Source organism: Zootoca vivipara, chromosome 3, assembly GCF_965207765.1.
Source record: "Zootoca vivipara chromosome 3, rZooViv2.hap1.1, whole genome shotgun sequence".
Taxonomy (NCBI): domain Eukaryota; kingdom Metazoa; phylum Chordata; class Lepidosauria; order Squamata; family Lacertidae; genus Zootoca; species Zootoca vivipara.
This window is the reverse complement of record NC_142586.1, coordinates 101,144,608-101,165,491: the sequence shown is the minus strand read 5'-3', so window position 1 is coordinate 101,165,491 and position 20,884 is coordinate 101,144,608. Positions and strand designations below refer to the sequence as shown.

The following is a 20,884-nucleotide window of genomic DNA, read 5'->3' as shown; positions in this document are numbered from 1 at the left end:
CAGATGTAGATGATTTTGACGCACGAAGTGCGGCTTTTATTCCTGCAATGTCTTTAATTACGAATCTGCGAGAGACCTGCCCACGTGTCCCGTTGAGGCAGATGAAGAGCTACATTCCTTGGCAAATGCACCCAATTAAGAAGAGGGAGATGAGTCACTGTCAAGTTTGACTCCCAAATGAGGACACAATGGTTGTATTGTTCACTGGCCGGAGGCACGCTAATTGCTACAAGAAAGAAGCCCCGCAAACTTTTATTCACTCTATGGAGTCAGAGGACCACTCTGAATTACATAGGATAGGAAAGGAGGAATGAGCACGGACTCCTTCTGTAAACTGTATTAGGTTATGAACCATCACCACCACCAATCTGGGGAACCTGAGGGCCTGAGAGAAACCCTGAGATCAACCATCTCACCAACCACTGCCCCAATAGGTTATGTACTTTTAAGTAAGGTCACTTCCAGATGACCTGTTTATAAAGTATTCATCCTGATTAGTTTGCACAATTTTTGCAGGGAGGTTAGACAGCACCAGTCAGGGATTGGGGTAGCGTGCAACATTTATGATCATTATTATTACTGAGGAACAAAACAAATAATTACACATGCTTGAGTTGAATCGCAACTTGCAAACAGTTTTTGGAGATTGCAACCAAGCACAGATTTGGCCGGTTAAGATATTTTTTTATTTATCTGATTTCAAAGCATCTTACAAAAGACATAAGGCACGTTCGAGACATACTCAAAACACAACGGCACCAAATTAAAACCACAATTAAACAAAAAAAAATCAATGCACCACTTTAAAAATAAAACAACAGCTGGGGTTACAAGAAGCCACATCTTTTCCATGACTGGGAATAGGTTCAACACATACAAAGCAGGAAAATGAGATTTATGCTTTCACGAAACCGATCCTTCGTTTCGGCAGGCAAATGCAGAAGGTGGGGAGGGAATCAGCATTCCCCTGCCAACATTCATCCATACCCAACTTTCTAGGATCTAGCTATATAAAATTAAGATTCCTCTAATTAATCATAACAGCTGGAACACGCCAACAGGCATCCAAAGTCCATTTATTTTGCATCAATCTCAGAGGAAGCAGCCAGTACCCTAAGATGTTTCCAAGGCCCTGCCTACCACCTAGGGTTTCATAGGCCCTATTGGTTCCCCTGGCAATGTATCACTGGTCTTTGCCTAAGAAAGAAATGGAATAGGCCAGACTAGGTTAGTCATGTATCTTACTTTACAGTCCTGTTTGAAGGGTTGCCAGTTCTCCATTTGAAGGACTGGTGGGTCCAAGCCCTGTTTAAAGATGAAGAATAGTGCAAAGGGAGTGCAGAGGCCTTTACGCTGCACATCAACCATTACCACAACTGGACACCAGCTGAGCAGCCACACAGCTCACCAGGTAACAGCTTCCCCCATTCTAACGGCATGTAATATTACAATACAAGTTTGCATGTGGACATATAACTCAGCATACGCAACTGTTATGCAGCCGATGTCCCCTTGTCTTTTTTTGCGGTGATGCATTCCCACTTTAATGACAATTAGCTGGCCTGGCCACACGTTGCTGTGGCTCATCCCTGTGACTGCCCCCACCCTGTCCCAACCCATGACCTATCCCGGCCCCTCGGCCCAGTCTGCAAAGCCGAGCCGAGAAACTGTGGAGAGGGAAGGTTTCTTAGCTGCAGTACCAGTGTAGTCGTCGCTAGAGGGAGCTGTTTTGCAACCTCTCCTGTGCTCCCGGCATCCCCGGCTGTCTGAGTTTTGTGTTTGGGAGCAGTGGGTTTCACCTGCTTTACCTGCCATAGGCTTTTGATGCTTTTGAATTATGGTGCTGGAGGAGACTCTTGAGAGTCCCATGGACTGCAAGAAGATCAAACCTATCCATTCTGAAAGAAATCAGCCCTGAGTGCTCACTGGAAGGACAGATTGTGAAGCTGAGGCTCCAATACTTTGGCCACCTCATGAGAAGAGAAGACTCCCTGGAAAAGACCCTGATGTTGGGAAAGATAGAGGGCACTAGGAGAAGGGGACAACAGAGGACGAGATGGTTGGACAGTGTTCTCGAAGCTACGAACATGAGTTTGACCAAACTGTGGGAGGCAGTGGAAGACAGGAGTGCCTGGCGCGCTCTGGTCCATGGGATCACGAAGAGTCGGACACGACTAAACAACTAAACAACAACAACCTGCCATAGGTGTGTCATCTGCCTACGCAAAGTGCATACAAACACTTGCATACTGGCATGTGATGTTGTGTCCAATTTTGAATGCAAGCGATCAAGCAGTTTCGGAGAAAAGTGGAGACTAACCCACATGCCCAGTTTACATTTATATATATGTGTGTGTGTGTCAGTGGTCTTAGACCATACTTGTCCAGATGGTCTTCCCTTTGCCCAGCTCAAACTCTTACAAGAATAGATATACATAGTTGTGTGGGATCTTGAGGTCATTAGAGTCATAGGGTTGCCACCCGTCCCTAGAAAAACGGGATCACCCCGTTTTGAGACAAAAGTGTTCCCGGTCCTGTTTAGACTTCAAACCGGACGCCTTTCTTCCCATATTCAAGCTCAGCCAGCCCAAAATGGTCGTTGTAATAATAATAATAATAATAATAATAATAATAATAATAATAATATATTTATTTATACCCCGCCCATCTGGCTGGGTTTCCCCAGTCACTCTGGGCGGCTCCCAATAGAATATTGAAAACAAGATAAAATACATCAAACATTAAAAACTTCCCTAAACAGGGCTGCCTTCAGATGTTTTCTAAAAGTCAGGTGGTTGTTTATTTCCTTGTCATCTGATGGGAGGGCTTTCCACAGGGTGGGTCACGGTGCCACTACTGAGAAGGCCCTCTGCCTGGTTGCGTTGCTGTTGGTGCGGCTGATGAGGAGCCTGGAGCAGTGTGAGCGACAATAGAAACCTCCTCTCCCTCTTTCCTTCCCTCTCACGGGTGCTCCTCCGCAGCTGCTACCTGCCAGGCTAGCATGGTGCAAGCCCAGCGCCACTTTGCCCTTTCCACTGCCCCGACCTGACCTCCCCTCCTCCCTCTTTTTTGCCCATGCTCAAGTCTCTTCCATCGCCAGCATGGGCAAGGGGCCGGAGCTGCAGCTCAAGTCACCCATGAGAGCTGGCCGTCTACCCCTGGCCCCTGCCCATCTATGTGAGTCGAGGGGGAAAGCGGGGCTGGGGTGGTGAGAGGCTGAATGTCGGGAACCCCCTTACCATGGTGTCATGGGAGTGTGTGTGTCCCCCAATCCCCACCCCACCAACCTGTCTTTTATTTTGCCTGACCAAAGGTGGCAGCCCTATCTAGTCACAAACCCCACCCCAACTCACAACAAGAATGTGAAAAAAGAACTGCGATGATTTCACAAGGTCACTTGACATTGCAGGCCACAAACCCGAGAAAAATAAGCCACACTTAAGTTCCAGAGGGCCAGTTGGTTGTAACCAATTTTGGAGTGACCTTAGTACAGGCATCCCCAAACTCGGCCCTCCAGATGTTTTGGGACTACAATTCCCATCATCCCTGACCACTGGGTCCTGTTAGCTAGGGATGATGGGAGTTATAGTCCCAAAACAGCTGGAGGGCTGAGTTTGGGGGGTGACTGCTTTAGCATAACTAACTTTCTTTCGACTTTGGGCCATAAATTTCAAGCAGTGTTGCATCTAGGCTGGGATATCGGAGAGGTAGGTCATATATTTAGCAGGACACAAGTTAAATCAGGGGTTGGGGACTTGTGATCTACAATCCCCATCACCTCCCCCCAACATTGCCAATGGTCAGGGGTGGTGGGAGTTATAACCCAAGCGTGTCTAGATGTCTTCATAGGGCAGCCGGGTACCATCTCAGTGACCTACCAGAACCTGGTGAAACAAATATAGTTTCACCTTATTCCTATTACCGTTTGGGATACAAGCTAAGACACGTACAGAGCACACTTGTCTGGAAAGCTCAAAGGGCTTTTGGAGTGGAGGTGGAAAATTCTGAGTGTGGAATCATCCAGTGCTTTCAGTGATGAAACAAAATACCGCGCCACCAGTGATTGGAAAGGAAATGACTCTTCCTCTTTGTTGAGTCTGCCAGTCAAGTAGAGAGGAAATTAGGTCAGACCAAGAAGGAAAAGAGGCAAGTATTTGGAGATCTCTTGACCTTTAAAGAAACACACCAGCGGCATGAAAAGCTCGCTCTGTTGCAGGAACAAGAGTTAGTTTAACTTCTAGCGCAAAAGGGACATTCATAATTGCTGCTTGGATTGAAGTAGCCTTCCTGGTGGCTGTTTAGAAGAGGCGTTCACTGTGTCCTTTTTAGATTTATTTTCTGGGTTTCAGGGTGCTGTATGGAAGGAGCAGACCCACTTATTGTCTGAACCAAAGTTTGGTTACAGGAAGATGTCCCTATAAGATCAACACAAGCTTCCTATAGGGTTCATATGTTCTTATAGGGACATCCAGGGTGCTTCCAGACAACCTGTTTCTTGATCCGTTTGCAGGGAGATTAGACGGCTGTTGGCTATTTAATTGTAATTTATTCTGATTTGCTTGTGGGGAGGTTAGATGACACTGTGTCAACCCCCAAGTGTTACCCCACGGTTTCCGCTGCATATTCCTGTCACTTTCCAGGTCACAGAATGTCTGATATTTTGGGGAAACAGGAGTAGCACAAGACCTCCCAACTGACTATACAGTAACTGCACAACCTGAATTTTCAGGTATGTGAGTAAATCCCACCTGAAAATAACTTAATTATTGAGCCTTTAGGATAAGCTTGATCATCAGATGCTAGCAAGTCATAACACTTATCTCTGCAGCTTGGAGAGCTGCATGAGCTGGATTCAGGACACCAGGTTGCTATAAAGTAAATAGGATTGGGACAAGTTTTACATTTAGGTTTCATAGCCATAGGAGTACAGTATAACCATTGCACTTCTCTTGCAGAGCAAAAGGCTCAGAACTGCTATCGAAACTATTTCCAGCAGCATCAATCTGCAGATGTAGCCCAACATGTCTTCTTAAATGCATCATGATTCATTCACTTTGGCGCAGGCGGACAGGTGTGTCGTAGAGCAGGTGGGGTTTTGGCAATTAAAGAGACAGGAGCCCTGTTAAAATTATTCACATCATCCTGGAGATATACTTAAAGCAGACTAGTGATTGAATAGGGAACCAGGTGGCACTGTGGTTAAACCACTGAGCCTAGGGCTTGCTGATCAGAAGGTCGGCGGTTCGAATCCCTGTGACGGGGTGAGCTCCCATTGCTTGGTCCCAGCTCCTGCCAACCTAGCAGTTTGAAAGCACGTCAAAATGCAAGTAGATAAATAGGAACCGCTACAGCGGGAAGGTAAACGGTGTTTCCATGTGCTGCTCTGGTTTGCCAGAAGCGGCTTTGTCATGCTGGCCACATGACCTGGAAGCTATACGCCGGCTCCCTCGGCCAATAATGCGAGATGAGCGCGCAACCCCAGAGTCGGTCACGACTGGACCTAATGGTCAGGGGTCCCTTTACCTTTACCTTTACCTAGTGATTGAAATAGGGTTGCCAGACTCAATAGTGGACAGGATTTTCTGTGCCTTTAATTGCCCTGCTCTCTTTTGAGTCTGGAAACCTTAGAGAGAAACCAGCAGACCCTTTGCTTGGAAATTAAACAAAGGGTCTGCTGGTTTCTCTTTAAGGTTTCCAGACTCAAAAGAGAGCAGGGCAATTAAAGGCACAGAAGTCCCGTCCACTATTGAGTCTGGCAACCCTAGATTGAAACCATGATTCCATTTGTCTAAAAACATAAAATACACACACATGCCTATTAAATGTAAATTAACTTTGTTGCAAGGCTACGGCATATAATCGTTAAAAGTTATACTAGTCAATATACTGTACGATCCTATGCATATTTACTCAGAAGCAAGTGTCGTGGAATTCAGTGGGTCTTTCTTAGTGGGAATAAGTGTGCAATCTTAAAGAAGTTTTAACTGATTAAAATGGTGCACCAATTTAATTAATGCAGCAGGTTTCACTTTTTAAAAATTGTTTTTAATGTGGCTACTTACAAAAACCCCAAAAAAACTACAGATGGCAATGACCATATTAAAAAGGAATTACCTCTTCTCTCATATAGCAGAAAATGCCTCTTCTAAGTTGGCTGTTATAACACATACATGTATTATATATATATATTAAAAATTATGTTTCATGCTTTGCTCATTTAATTTAAATTTAAAATTTAAAATAGATTAATCAACGAAAAACTTGTGCAATTAATCAACTCCAATTTCTTTAATTGGTGTGGATAATGACATTATATAGTTTAGTCACTAGGTGGCACTGGACTTAGCTGCATTGGGTGGAGTCAGGAATTTCCTGTTGCTGCTTTCTTGCAGCTGGGGCAGATGAAGGCGTCTGGTTGTGCTGCTGCAGATGCACCTTGATGTTTTATCTCTCTGCGCTCCTCGCAGCCATCATTCCTCCTCTGGTCACTGCTGTGGATATATGACTTGACTCCCTGTCTCCAGGCACTGCGGTCGTCTGCAAGGAATTCCCACATGGCGGGGTTGATGTTGCCAGCCTTCATGTCACGCCTGCAGACATCTTTGTCATGCAGAGTTGGTCTGCCAAAAGGCCTGGTGCCTGAAGCCAGCTGCCTGTAAAGCACATTCTTGGGGATGCTGCCATCTTCCATTCTGTGGAAACGACCAAGCTAGCGTAGATGTCGCTGAGACAGGAGTGCGAACACATGGGGAATGAGGGCTTGGGAAAGCACATCTTTGCTTGAGACTCTACCTTGCCATGTGATGCCCAAAACAATACATCTCTCCTTATTGGGGAAGACTGTGAGCTGCCACTGACATGCCCACCTGCTCAATCTGCTCCCTAGGTGCTACGTGCTGATGGGCAATTTTTAAGCCCTTCTTGCTCTCCTTTCTTAGAGTCCTTTATCTATGGAGAGTTCTTCAAACAATAGCACACCCTCAAAGTGAAGGCAGTCCTCTGACAGCCCTTCAAAGTAGAGGATGGTAAAGGTAAAGGTAAAGGACCCCTGGACAGTTAAGTCCAGTCAAAGGCGACTATGGGGTTGTGGCGCTCGCTTTCAGGCTGAGCGAGCCGGCATTTGTCTACAGACAGCTTTCCGGGTCATGTGGCCAGCAGGACTAAACCACTTCTGGTGCTACGGGACACCGTGACAGAAACCAGAGGGCACAGAAATGCTGTTTACCTTCCCACAGCAGCAGTACCTATTTATCTACTTGCACTCGTGTACTTTCAAACTGCTAGGTTGGCAGGAACTGGGACGGAGCAACGGGAGCTCACTCCGTCCTGGGGATTTGAACCACCGACCTTCTGATCGGCAAGCCCAAGTGGCTCAGTGGTTTAGACCACAGCGTCACCCTACTGCATCTTCCACTTGTTTTACTCAGCTCATTTCTTCACCGACAGCAGGGAATGTCGGCTTCCAAGTGCCTGTATTTTGCACAGCAACAAGGACAATGATCTTCTAGCCATCAATCCTTCATGGGAAAAAAAAAGAACAAGCCAGCCATGTGTGTAGTCCATTAAAGCAATCCCACTTTGCGGGTTTAATTCCAAGAAAATTTGGGCTTCAGGAAGACAACTCACTGTTTTCTCATAAATAAGCCACATCACTTTTGTGCCAAGGCCTTCGGCCATCCCACTCCCTCCAATCTGTGTCCATTTTTTCACTCCTCTGGGGCACATTGAAATGAAAAGAAGGGGGGAAAGAGGCTTAAATTTAGATTCAGGCTTCTGCTGCCTATTACCCCAAAGGAGGCCTTGTACAGAGACAGTTGTGATGGTGTGCATTCTTATCAGATGACAATCCCTCTCTTGTCTTTCTGTTCAGAAAATAGAAGGCATCTCTTTCCCAAGTTTATCTGAAGGGGAGCCAGATGAGTCTTTTAGTCTCAGGGTCATGGGTTTGAGCCCCATGTTGGGCCAAAGATTCCAGCATTGTGGTGTATGTGTGTGTGTATTACATGACCTTTGGGGTCCCTTCCAACTTTAGAATTACTGTGTATGATTCTCGGCCAAATTCAGCCATGAAGTATACTGAGTGACCTCCGGCTGTCTCTCAGCCCAACCTACCTTACAGGGCTGTTGTGAGGATAAAAAGGAGAACAGGGAGAATCATGGATGCCACTTTGAGCAACTTGGGAGGAAAATGTAATAAATAAATGGATAATTTTAAGTGGGGGGGGGAGAACTTCAAGGAGAAGACCTGATAAGAGGTTTATAAAATGATTCACGGTGTGGAAGACACATTTTGCTTAGGGTATTAAAAAGCCTTTCGATATCTGAAAATGTTTAAATGTGTGGCATGACTTTATTACTTGCATCAATAAAAGAAAAAGGAAATAATAGAAATCCCCTTCCATCAAATTAAGCAAGGATTTGAAATGAATAATAATTCCAGTGATTCTGATTACATATGGTTTAATAGTGACTTTCCTTTTAGGAGGCTACTGGATTTATGTATCACTACTAACACCACTACTGCTTGTCTATCTGCTGTATGGGATGTGGTTTCCATTTTTTATATCACAGAGCTTTACTTTTTTCATAGGGAGTTGTTTCTTTTCTCTGTTTTTTAATATGTCTCTCCTTGGATATACAAAGCAAAGTGCAAACCAATAAAGATTTTTTTAAAAGTCTATAAGGACTGTCTGCTTCTTGGGAGGAAAGCAATGACAAACCTAGACAGCATCTTAAAAAGCAGAGACATCACCTTGCCTACAAAGGTCAGTATAGTTAAAGCTATGGTTTTCCCAGTAGTGAGAGCTGGACTATAAAGAAGGCTGATCGCCGAATAATTGATGCTTTTGAATTATGGTGCTGGAGGAGACTCTTGAGAGTCCCATGGACTGCAAGAAGATCAAACCTATCCATTCTGAAGGAAATCAGCCCTGAGTGCTCACTGGAAGGACAGATCGTGAAGCTGAGGCTCCAATACTTTGGCCACCTCATGAGAAGAGAAGACTCCCTGGAAAAGACCCTGATGTTGGGAAAGATGGAGGGCACTGGGAGAAGGGGACGACAGAGGACGAGATGATTGGACAGTGTTCTCGAAGCTACGAACATGAGTTTGACCAAACTGTGGGAGGCAGTGGAAGACAGGAGAGCCTGGCGTGCTCTGGTCCATGGGGTCACGAAGAGTCGGACACGACTAAATGACTAAACAACAACAACAAGGACTGTCTTTTTCAAAGATTGTTATTTCCTATTCTTAAAAAAAAACACGGAAATAAACATCAGATCTACTGCAACAGAGCCACTGCAAGTCAAGTGTAGACAATTCTTGGAGGGCCAATTGAATATATATAAGGGTCTGGTTATCTGAAGAAGTGTGCATGCACACGAAAGCTCATACCAAAATAAAAACTTAGTTGGTCTTTAAGGTGCTACTGAAGGAATTTTTTTATTTTGTCTGACTCAATGTAAGGCTGTTTCCTGTGCTTTTCTTCTTATACATGATGAAGTGGATTTACGGAGGGAACCTGAAAAGTGAGCATAAAACCAAGATGGCGGGTGGGTAGCTGTGTTCCGAACTTTCCTGGTCTTGCTGGGAACAAAGTGCACCAGGGTCACATGTTGTTTGTTGGCTTGTTATGTAGCCTGCTCTCCACACTGCAGCGGCAGAGAAGACATTATAGAAGACCTCTCCACACTGCAGCGGCAGAGAAGACATTATAGAAGACCCACCCAATATGTAAGAAGAGGAAACAGGCACTTAACAGGAGGAGGGATGAGACTTGCTCATTGGGTAGAAACAAGCTGGCTCTCCAAGACTTGCTTGTTCAAACAGTAAAGAGTATGTTTAGTGAAGTGTGTCTGCAAAATATTTATACCAAAATAGGAAAAGTGAGTTTGCAAAATAAATAGGAAAGCCAAGTCACCTGTCGTTGAAAGCCCATCCTGCAGTTTATCAGAGGATGCAGCCACACTACCAAAAGTCTTTTGCAGGGAGATCTGATGTTCCAATGGAGCAGGTTGCCGGGGGTGGGGGAAGGAAGGGGGCACTTTGGCCCTCCCCTTGTTGCTGAACTACAACTCCCATCAGCCCTAGCAAGCACCTCGTCATAGCTGCCAAGTTTTCCCTTTTCTCGCGAGGAAGCCTATTCAGCATAAGGGAAAATCCCTTTAAAAAAGGGATAACTTGGCAGCTATGCACCTCGTTCCCTCCCTTAGTTCTTTGTGGGCAATCAGTTTGAAACACAGACATAAGGGGAGGTGGACCCTGGATGAGAAACCTGCCAAACTTCGGACAAATAGGCCAGCAGCTATTGTGCCAGGTGATTTTAACCATGGTTAGTACAAAACTGACGAAGTCACATGTGAACCCATGGGAAGAACAACTCGGGTTGGTTCATTTCAACATCCCTGCCCCTAATCACAGCAATTGGAGTGGTATCGGAAAGTAATTTGCAGCGATTAAGAACGTCAGACCTTTCTCTAACTATGCAAGATCCCTCCTGCTCTCTGAGCTCTAAGCCAGGCATGGCCAAACTTGGCCCTCCAGATGTTTTGGGACTACAACTCCCACCATCCCTAGCTAACAGGACCAGTGGTCAGGGATGATGGGAATTGTAGTCCCAAAACATCTGGAGGGCCGAGTTCGGCCATGCCTGCTCTAAGCACTTCCTTGGCCAGCTGTGGTTTTGCTTCTTAAAGGGTCAAGGACAGCCATGCCTTTTTTAGTAAATTTAAAACCGTAGACCCACTCCAAAGTGCAGAAGTCCCTGATCTGCCTTGAGATGCCTTGCTAATGGCAAGGTCTGGCTTAGAAAAGCAAGAACCTTCTCTGAATCACCCCAATTCGCCTTTGTAATTTGGGGGGCGCACAGAGCTGATGGCACAGCCTCAGCTAATCCCAGATGCTCTGAGCTGCCTGTTACCTTTTGCAGCAAAGACATCACCTCACCCTCCTCCCTACCGCAGAAGGTTGGATGGCTAGATGACTCTTGGCGACCCTTCCATCTCTACGATTCTATGAATTAAGATATTTAGTGCTTTGGTTACAGCAGTTCGCTCAGGTGTTCCAAAAGGAGCAATCGCAATTCAAGAGTACACCTCGTCAGTGCCGTTGATTTGAATGCTACCAAGAAATCAAGAGACACATGCTGGACAAAGAAAGCAACGGCTGTCTCCAGCAAACAGCAAGATAAGATTTAAACCACACAAAAATCTAGGGGAAATCATCCAAAAAATAAAATTTAAAATACACGAGGCAATCATGTACTCCATTTTTATTCCCCCCGAGTACTTCATAATCTTGTTTTTATAGCTTTGTCAAACAACCAAGTTTCCAATGGATTTTTACCACCTCCAAAGCACTGTGGTGGCTCCAAATTGAATTCTTCTTGGAAACCCAGAGATTAAGATGAATCCAAAATACATCCACAGACTAATTTATGGTGGAACTGAACTGTTTTATTTCACATTTGAACAAGGCGAACCACAGGTGGGTTCTTACAGCATATAAAATCTTTTGGCTGCTTTGATTTCTGACATTGTGTTGTTATTTTTCTTTTCTTGTGTTGGATTATCTGGATTCTCCCTTTTCTCTGATGTGCTATATAATGGCTGCATGCCGTGGTGCGTCAGTTAAGAAGAGGGAGTGTTTCTTTTGTTTTATATTAGTCGTTCAACTTTTAAGAAGAAAAGCCATAAAAACAGTGCTTTTTTTCTGGGGGGGGCGCACCCCCCCCGAAACATTTTGTGAATCTTTGTACTTCTGTCCATTTACTGTATTTATTTTCCCCGATTTGAACTATAAAATGGTGATTTTCTTGAGGCAAAAGGAGAGTCTCCCCCTCAACATTTTTTAAGGAAAAAAAGCACGGCGTAAAAATATATTTAGTTTTGAATAAAACAAAGTAATGTGCTATGGTAAAAGGTTGATTTTTTTCCATGTTCACTTCTACACTTGATGGAAATGTGGACTTCCGTGGTGTTATGTCACTCTGACCATGGAGCCATTATGGCTTGTAGCTGCTGAAAGCCTTATCCCCCAGCAGACCTACTGGTTTGACCAGTTTCATAAATCCCACCATTGCAATCACAGAATCAGATGGTTTGTAGGGGCTCTGAAAGCTCATCCAACCCAATCTCTTCTGCCCACCACAGCTGAATTCACAAAAAGACATCAGTTCGCCCCTTTGTTTCTTCTACTGCAACAGACCGACATGCCTATCCTTCTTGAAATTCGTCCAAAGCAAAAACAGGAGAACTGTCGGGTGTGGAAGAACAGCTCGACCCATTCCTCTGCCTTTCCCAGCTCGCCCAGAGGTCTGTAAAACCAGCACAGGAAGTTACCCAACAGCGCAGAGATAAGCTGTAACTTTTGCAAACAACTGCAAATCCCAGCACTGCTAAAGGCAAATGGAGAAAGGGTAGGGTGGGGGGGGGCAGAGATTGGCAACACACTGCCTGCCCAGCTTGCTTTCTTGGCCCAATATTCTACAGAAGGTCTGATGCTGCATTTCCCACCAGTTGCCACTTCTGAATGGTTTTCCAAAGCAGCTCCATATAACCCAATTAAAAGTAGCCGGAGCCTTATTTTAAAATGTAAATAGTCTCCAAGAAATGCCTGCCCCTCCCTCGTGATCTTACCCTTTCCCAAGCCCCTTGAAGCTAATGCAATCTGACCTGCTCTTTCGGACCCTCGAGACTTCAATGTGGGCCTTTGATCATTCTTGCAAAAGAACCGGTTCTCCATCCCATGGGCTTACTTGCTTCATCACTGCTGCCTGGACACAGTGACCTGGCAGAGACTTTTATAACCTGCACCCCAGGGTTCCTGAGCAACTCTTTGCTAAATGAGAGTGCAGGAGCCTTGCATTTAAGCAAGGTGGGGAGTCTCAGCCATCTAGGGGGAAGCTTGCCAAGTTCCTTGGAGAATGGTGTCAAGTGGGAGGAGAGGCTGAAAGCTGACAACCAGCACATTGTCCACTCGCTTACGGGACGTGTCACGATTTGAACTCGGGTCATTCAGCTGCAAGCCTGCTGGGGTGAAACTTGTCTCTTATAACCAGCACCCAATTTGGTTCAACTCAAATGCCTGTTTCTGGACTGTGCTACAGCAAATGTTATGCTGTGTCAGTGAGCAGAAACTGACCACTAGGGCACAAAAAGATGATAGACATATCTCTCAGGCTGGTTTAAAACAGCACATTATTTGCTTTCTATAGGAGGAGAATAGTTATTGCCAGACATTCAGTTTTAATCAACAGCAGGTTATTAGTCTCCCGAGGAAGTAGCTTGGAGTGGTTTGGCTTTCAAGGCAGACTTTGTACCCACCTCCCTAGAAAGCTCCTGGCTTGCAGCTCCGCTCAAGGAGGCTAACTGGAAATCTCAGTTTATTAGTTTGCATTTTAAGCACCAAGCACATTTTCAATGTTGACTCTCTGGAATAAGGCTTTTTTAAAAAAAAAAAAAAAACCCTGCAGTTAAGTGTTTCCAGATGTAGATTCATGTTCAGACTTTGAAGGAACACTGCAATCTTTGTCTAAGGCTGGGATGGAGTGCGGGGGAGAGACCAAAGATGAAAGCTTCTTCTTTTTTGAAATGAAGCATACTGAAAAATCAAACTACGCAGAGGCTACAAAAGCATGTGTAACTTCAGCAGAGGATCTCGTATGAAATATGTAGATATTCTGGACTTCAGGGCATGGGGAACCCCAGGCCTGCAGATTTCTCTGTCTGGCCCTCAGAATTATCTCCAGGAAACATCTCCTTCCCAAGGCCACAACGTCACTGGCGCCTGCTTCAACCCCCATGTTTTTGCCTTGCTGGAATGTGCTCTTTGTAGGAATGGATTTAGGCACTAGGAGAGGTTATATTGTTGTTATTTATCTCTCCTTGCTCACGTGAGATCGGCAGAATACCATACTTTTCAGCTTTAAACTTGGAAGCTAAGACAAGGTTGGGTTCACCTTCTAGAAACAATAAACCAGGATGCTTTAAGGCAGACTGGATTTTCCCTGGCATTACCCCCCCACCCCTTAAAAACAACAATCACAAACACATTGTTTTGTGAAGAAGTAAAAGTAAGGCTTACTTACATGATCTAGGACTTGAAGCAGCCATTAGCAAGATGAGTTTATAACTACTATCTAAATTACAAAAGTACAAAATCTAAGTTCAAATGGTTTTGCACGAGAAAGCTAAAAAGATCCAAGCCCGCGTTTCCTTGCAAAGTGCATAATTCATACCTCTCCCCAAATCGAGTCGACACTTCAGGCCACAGAAAGCAGAAGCGACAGATTTGTGCCAAAGTGCATGTGCTGCAAAACACATTACTCAGGAATATGTTCCATAATTAAGGCCAACCCACCCACTGATTGCTAGCTAATCTTGACCCTGGGGTAAAAAATATATTCCTTTCCCAAATATAGATATTTTTTTTAAAAAAAGCAGCAGCTCCAGGGGGATAAAAAATGAAGGTGGAATACACACCATTGCCAAAGAGACAGGATGTATGTTGCACACTATGATAGAGGGGTGTGTGTGTGTGTGTGTGTGATATCAAACTGAAGCACTTGCAGATAAACCAATCAGGAAGTGCACCAGAGAAGCTGATTGGCCACTGTTATTGATGGTGGCATAGACTTTTTGCTGCCCTTGCCTCCAACAAATAGAAAACCAGCCAATAATCTGGGAAACACCACAGTTCCTACTATCTTGCATACCTGGCTGCAGCTTGAATGCCCACTTCCACTTGCAAGTGCATTTATGCAAAGGTTGAAGCATGGCATAGAATAGAATCATAGAGTCGGAAGAGACCACAAGGGCCATCCAGTCCAACCCCCCTGCCGAGCAGGAAACACCATCAAAGCATTCTTGACACATGCCTGTCAAGCCTCTGCTTAAAGACCTCCAAAGAAGGAGACTCCACCACACTCCTTGGTAGCAAATTCCACTGCCGAACAGCTCTTACTGTCAGGAAGTTCTTCCTAATGTTTAGGTGGAATCTTCTTTCTTGTAGTTTGAATCCATTGCTCCGTGTCCGCTTCTCTGGAGCAGCAGAAAACAACCTTTCTCCCTCCTCTATATGACATCCTTTTATATATTTGAACATGGCTATCATATCACCCCTTAACCTTCTCTTCTCCAGGCTAAACATACCCAGCTCCCTAAGCTGTTCCTCATAAGGCATTGTTTCCAGGCCTTTGACCATTTTGGCTGCCCTCTTCTGGACACGTTCCAGCTTGTCAGTATCCTTCTTGAGAAAACCAGCCAATAATCTGGGAAACACCACAGTGGTCTTAAATTCCCACTATCTTGCATACCTGGCTGCAGCCTGAATGCCCACCTTCACTTGCAAGTGCATTTATGCAAAGGTTGAAGCATGGCATGGGGAAGAGTATGTTAGTTAGAAAGTTTTTCTACCTCCCTCATTAATATGAGAATTCAGGGCCATGCAGCGAAGCCAACTGTTGGGAGATTCGGGAGAAGTATTTTTTTTTTTTTACACAGCTCAAGGAATTGGCTTCCACAAGATGTAATGGTTGCTCCCAACTTGAGAATTAAGAGAAATTAATGGCTACTCGCCACAGTGCTTTGTTGTTCTGTCTCAAGGGTCAGAGGCCATTTGCCCTATGAGTACCAACTGGCAGCCGCCGCTGCCATGAACACAACAGCACTCCCCCAGAAACTGGCATTCATGGCTAGCCAAGATTGATAGCCATATTTTCCTCCATGAATTTTCCTCCCTTTTAAAGCCGCCCCAGTCGGCTTGTGGCAAAGTTCAGTTGGCCTTGAAGCAGGGATTAGAGGAATTCATGGAAGAGGAATGATGGGAGACATTGTTGTTGTTTTGTTATTGTTAATGCATTTTGTTGGGTGTTTTTTTTTAACTGTTAAACTCCCTGTGATCTTGAAATGTAAATTTAATAAATAATACTGGTTGCTGGAAACTGGAGGGAGAGGACTGTTGTCCTTAGGCCCTGCTTGTGGGCTTTCTACAGGGATCTATGGTTGGCCCCTGTGAGAACAGACAGGCCTTTGGCCTGATCTTGCAGCGCTATTCTTATGTTCATTTTCCAGCATCTTTTAAATTGGCTCTACCAACTTGGCAGCCATGTACACCAGTCACCAGCTCCGCTCTACTCCTTAACAAGCTCTTCGGGCACCTCGTACTGAGCAAAGCAGTTAATGCATCTGCTGCCCCATAATTTATTTTTATGAGTAGGGCTCATAATCGGTTGTTAACGATAAAGCCGGATATGATTTTTTTTCCTAGATCACTTTGGCAATCGAAGTAGGCCAGCTACTAAAGTTAATTCTTCCAAACAGAAATAGCAGGCTCAATCAGTACATCACCTCACACTTATTCTGCAATGAAATCCTTTTTATGTTCGCTGCAAAATAGTTTTATTGGGTTCAGTGGGGCTTTTTCATGATGAGGATTGCAGGCTCAGCTTAACTTAAGAGGGACAGCTGCTGCTGCTGCTCTACCATTCAAAAAACCTGTTAGTAATAACTTGATTAATTATCAGGAAATACGGCGTTTTACGATCAGATCCCAAATTTTTAAGGGCTAGAGATCACTTTGTTTTAAAACTTGTTATGCACCTTAATACATCGAGGCAACAAAAGTTGATTAAACAAACTTGTTAAAAACGACATGAAATAAACAGAAAGATGCTGAACGAAGGACCAGTTGCTTATTGCCAAGAAGTTCCTGCGCTCAGATGGAATCCCTAAGTATCATCTACCAATTGTAAAGTTCAGCTGCTGCCGATGGTAGCGCTAGCAGAGCAAAATGCACTCTCTACCCACAACCATGTGGTTATCCAACTTTTAATTGCGCTATTAAGTAATACCGTGAACTCTCAAGCCACTTTGCTACTGTGCTAAGGTCTTCACACCAATGTAATCTTGGACAATTACTACAATGCGGTAAGAATTTTCTTCCCAAAGTTGTGCTTTGATTATTATTTTTTGTTTATACCGTATATAATAAACTGGCTCTCTCTCTACCAATGACATTTTGGCATAAAACATTGCAGAAAGGAGCAACTGAGAATGCGAGCCAAAAAGGCCTTAGCTTGAAGCTCACCTCAGTCACCAAATCATTAGGTGGCCTTGCCCACAATTCTACTGTTCATAGAATGGAAATCTCCTCCCACAAAATACTTCCCCATCCTAGAGCCTAGTTTCCATACTGTGCTAGTACAGAGTACTGTCTCGGAGAGTGGTGAACTAGGAATTCAGTTTGGAATCCATCTAACATGATGAACTTGGTAGTCTTTGGAAATCCCTCCATGCCATCCTTTCCCAAATCTGCACTATGGAAATAACACAATGTATGTGTGGTTTGAATAGACTTTTTAAAATGTGCTAGATGGAACTAGCACAACTAGGCCATCCATGATATTGTTTGGAGGCCAATGCTCTGTCTAGCAAAAGTTGATATTTAATACAAGCTGTAGCTATTAAATGGAGAAAGAGAAAAATGTCACCATTCAAAATTTACCTTTGACCAAAGGAAAAATAAATAAATACAGGATCAATAAAAAAACCCACAATTACTGCATCTACCTGCACACTCGAATAAACCATACCGATAGGAAAAATTGTTGTTGTGATAGAGGTTCAAACAACTTTGTTTTCATTTATTTGTTTATTAGGAAATGAGTTTCAATGCATAAGTAGCTTATCAGAGCTGATGATGATTTCATAACGACGTTATTGCCAGAACTTCACAATAGAACTGCATAGTCTGGGTGGGTGGGTGAGTGTATGTTCTTAAGTTTTACTTTTATAGATAGAAAAAAAAATATGCATTGTCTTTTAGCAATTATGCTTTCATAAGGCTAGCATTCCAATGCAACAGTGTAAAATCTCATTTTCTGACATGTACAATAAAGATCACAGTTCTTCCAGAATAATGCACATCTTACACACCTCTAAACCAGCCTGAGATTGCAATTCCCACGTGGTAAAACTGTACCAATCTAGTTCAAACATCAGACACGATGCTGTTAAAAACCCATCATGTTATAAACGGAGTTAAACTTGTATAAGCAGACTGGCAGAACTTCCTCCCTCCGATGGCAGTATCCCCCCCCCCAGCTCCCCATAATTATTGATGGGGGGGAGGGGGAGGAAGACTACCAACAGGAAGAAGCGGGAAAGGGAAGTCAGCTTTTGCTAGCCCTATTATGCATGCTTAACTTATTTGAAGGAATAATGATTCCACACTACTAGAGCAACAAAACCTTATAGGGGAAGGAATCAGATCTCTGCAGAAATGAAGGAGTTTCTATTAACCTGAGCCCAAATTCTTACCTGCAGCAAGAAGTCAAAGTAGGTCTGCATTTTAAAAAAAAAACCCACCATTGTGCATATTGTACATATTTATCAAAAAGAATCAACAGAATGAGACATTAGCCTCACATTGTGTTTTGTTTTTTAAATACAATATCTGCAGTTCAGTGAGACATCCTGCTTTATGGTACAGTGGTACCTCTACTTACGAATTTAATGCGTTCCGAACGCACATTTGTAAGTCGAAAAAATTTGTAAGTCGAATCCCATAGGAATGCATTGGGAGAAAAAATTCGTAAGTCGAAGCAACCCTATCTAAAAATTCGTAAGTAGAAAAAATCCTATCTAAACCGCATCCAAGATGGCGGACGGAGCTCCATTCGTAAGTAGAAACATTCATAAGTAGAGTTATTCGTAAGTAGAGGTACCACTGTATTCTTTAAAGCCTTCTCAGGAGTTAGGTGACACTTGTTTCTACCTCTTTCTGACATGGCACAGAGAGGGAGCAGCAAACCTCCTTCCAAAAATCTGAGGAAAAGTTTTGCTAATGGTTTATTGTTCCAGAAGGAACACATTCATCCTGGCCCCTAAGTTACTGGAGACTAAATAGTAATGCCCAATTTGCCCTGATTAACAAGGTGAGGTGTGATCTGCTTCAAGACCACAGAAGAAAACATTAACTACTTGTAGAAAAAAAGTGTACATAGCAGACCAAAACCAGCTTTGAAGCTTTGCATGTACAGAAGAGGCCTCAACTTTAGATTCCTCCTCACAAGATGGACAGCCTTCAGAGCACTTCCTTAATCATTTTCTTGTTATTCAAAATTTACAGTGTTGCACCAGAAATAAAGTCAATCAAAATGCAACTGGGCTTGTATATAGCTAAGCCAGTGTTTCTCAAACTTTCTGGACAACCCCCCCCCCTTCTAAATCCCGACCTTTGAGTGCATACACACACCCCACAGCTAAGCAAATGCTATCTTTGCATACAGCTGCAACTGCTAAGCTCTCCTCCTTCCCCCTACTGTTGTCTGATTTCATGCCTCAGTCAGGTTTCTCTCTCCAGAAAAATCTGTCAGGTACCCACACAATTGATGTTCGGGTGCTTGTTAAAACTCTTTGGATTCACCAGGGCTTTTGGCACCATTTGAGATGTTTGGTGACATTGTTTATTAATTTTATTGGCTGTTTGGACTTTTTAGCTTAATATTCACAGTTTTGTTTATTAAAGCTAAAGGGACCCCTGACCGTTAAGTCCAGTCAAAGGTGACTCTGGGGTTGTGGCGCTCATCTCGCTTTACTGGCCGAGGGAGCCAGCGTTTGTCCGCAGACAGCTTCCGGGTCATGTGGCCAGCATGACTAAGCTGCTTCTGGCAAACCAGAGCAGCGCACAGAAACGCCGTTTACCTTCCTGCCTGAGCAGTACTTATTTATCTACTTGCACTGGCGTGCTTTTGAACTGCTAGGTTGGCAGGAGCAGGGACCGGGCAATGAGAGCTCACCCTGTCGTGGGGATTCGAACTACCAACCTTCTGATTGGCAAGCCCTAGACTCTGTGGTTTAGACCACAGCGCCACCCGCGTCCCTTTTATGTTTATTACGGCAGCTGTTTTTAAGTGTGACTGAAAGCTATTGGGGGGGGGGGAGAGAGTTGGAGATACAGTGGTACCTCTGTTTATGAACACAATTGGTTCCCGAAGTCTGTTCATAAACTGAAGCGAACTTTCCCATTGAAAGTAATGGTAAGTGGATTAATCCGTTCCAGATGGGTCCGCGGAGTACTCAACCTGAAGAGTACTTAACCCGAAGCATGGGTGTAATTGGTTCCGGAAGTCTGTTCATAAACTGAAGCGTTCATAAACTGAAGCGAATTTCCCCATTGAAAGTAATGGAAAGTGAATTAATCCGTTCCAGATGGGTCCACGGCGTTCGTAAACCGAAAATTCGTAAACAGAGGTGTTCATAAACCGAGGTTCCACTGTAACAGAGAAGTGGTGTGTGGGTATTTTCAATAAAATAAAATAGAAAAGGATTTTTGGTCGGGGCACTGGTCCATTTTTCGAGAACTAAACAAGGCAGTTCAAGATTCACACATGAAAGTTAGCCAGCCAGGAAAGGAGGCAGAGCAGTTGCTATGGTCAGAAGCATCCCTATGTTTCCAATCTCTCTGTAGCTTCCAGAGTTTGCATGACAGTTTTGGCAGCAGCTGAGATGCTAAAACCTGTTGCCTGGAAGAAGGTGTCTGTCTGTCACTCTGCATTCTGCAAGATCCTCCCCCCTCCATGAACTCTGCCCTCCCACCACCAGGGGGCCCTCTCCCCACAGTTTGTGAGCCACTGGGCTAAGCACAAGGAGGGTACTGCAGCACGTAAAATAGCAACAAATTCCTACACAAATTAAGTGCAATTATTTCCACTGAATGTGAATGACACTTTTAACATGTTTCTTGTAGTACAAAAAAACAAGTCCGTGATTTGAATTGTTTTGAAGGAATTCATACTAAACACACATTCACCAACAGAAAAAAAAAATCCAACAATTGTAGAATTTAACATAAATTGACAGAGCGTGAAAAAGCAGGAAAAGT

At 44.1% G+C, this 20,884-nt stretch overlaps 1 long non-coding RNA gene across 2 annotated transcripts; it reads right to left on the bottom strand.

Annotated features, from left to right (window-relative positions):
- Window positions 1–11,432: 11,432 nt before the first annotated feature.
- Window positions 11,433–14,192, bottom strand: LOC148686381 (uncharacterized). 2 transcript variants are annotated; one of them, XR_015949160.1, is made up of 2 exons: window positions 14,088–14,192; window positions 11,433–12,314 (listed from the first exon to the last, which is right to left on the bottom strand). It is a non-coding gene; the product is annotated as an uncharacterized LOC148686381 (long non-coding RNA). The 2 variants fall into 2 exon arrangements; XR_015949159.1 differs by lacking the exon at window positions 14,088–14,192 and adding an exon at window positions 12,673–12,882.
- Between the last annotated feature and the right edge of the window lie 6,692 nt (window positions 14,193–20,884).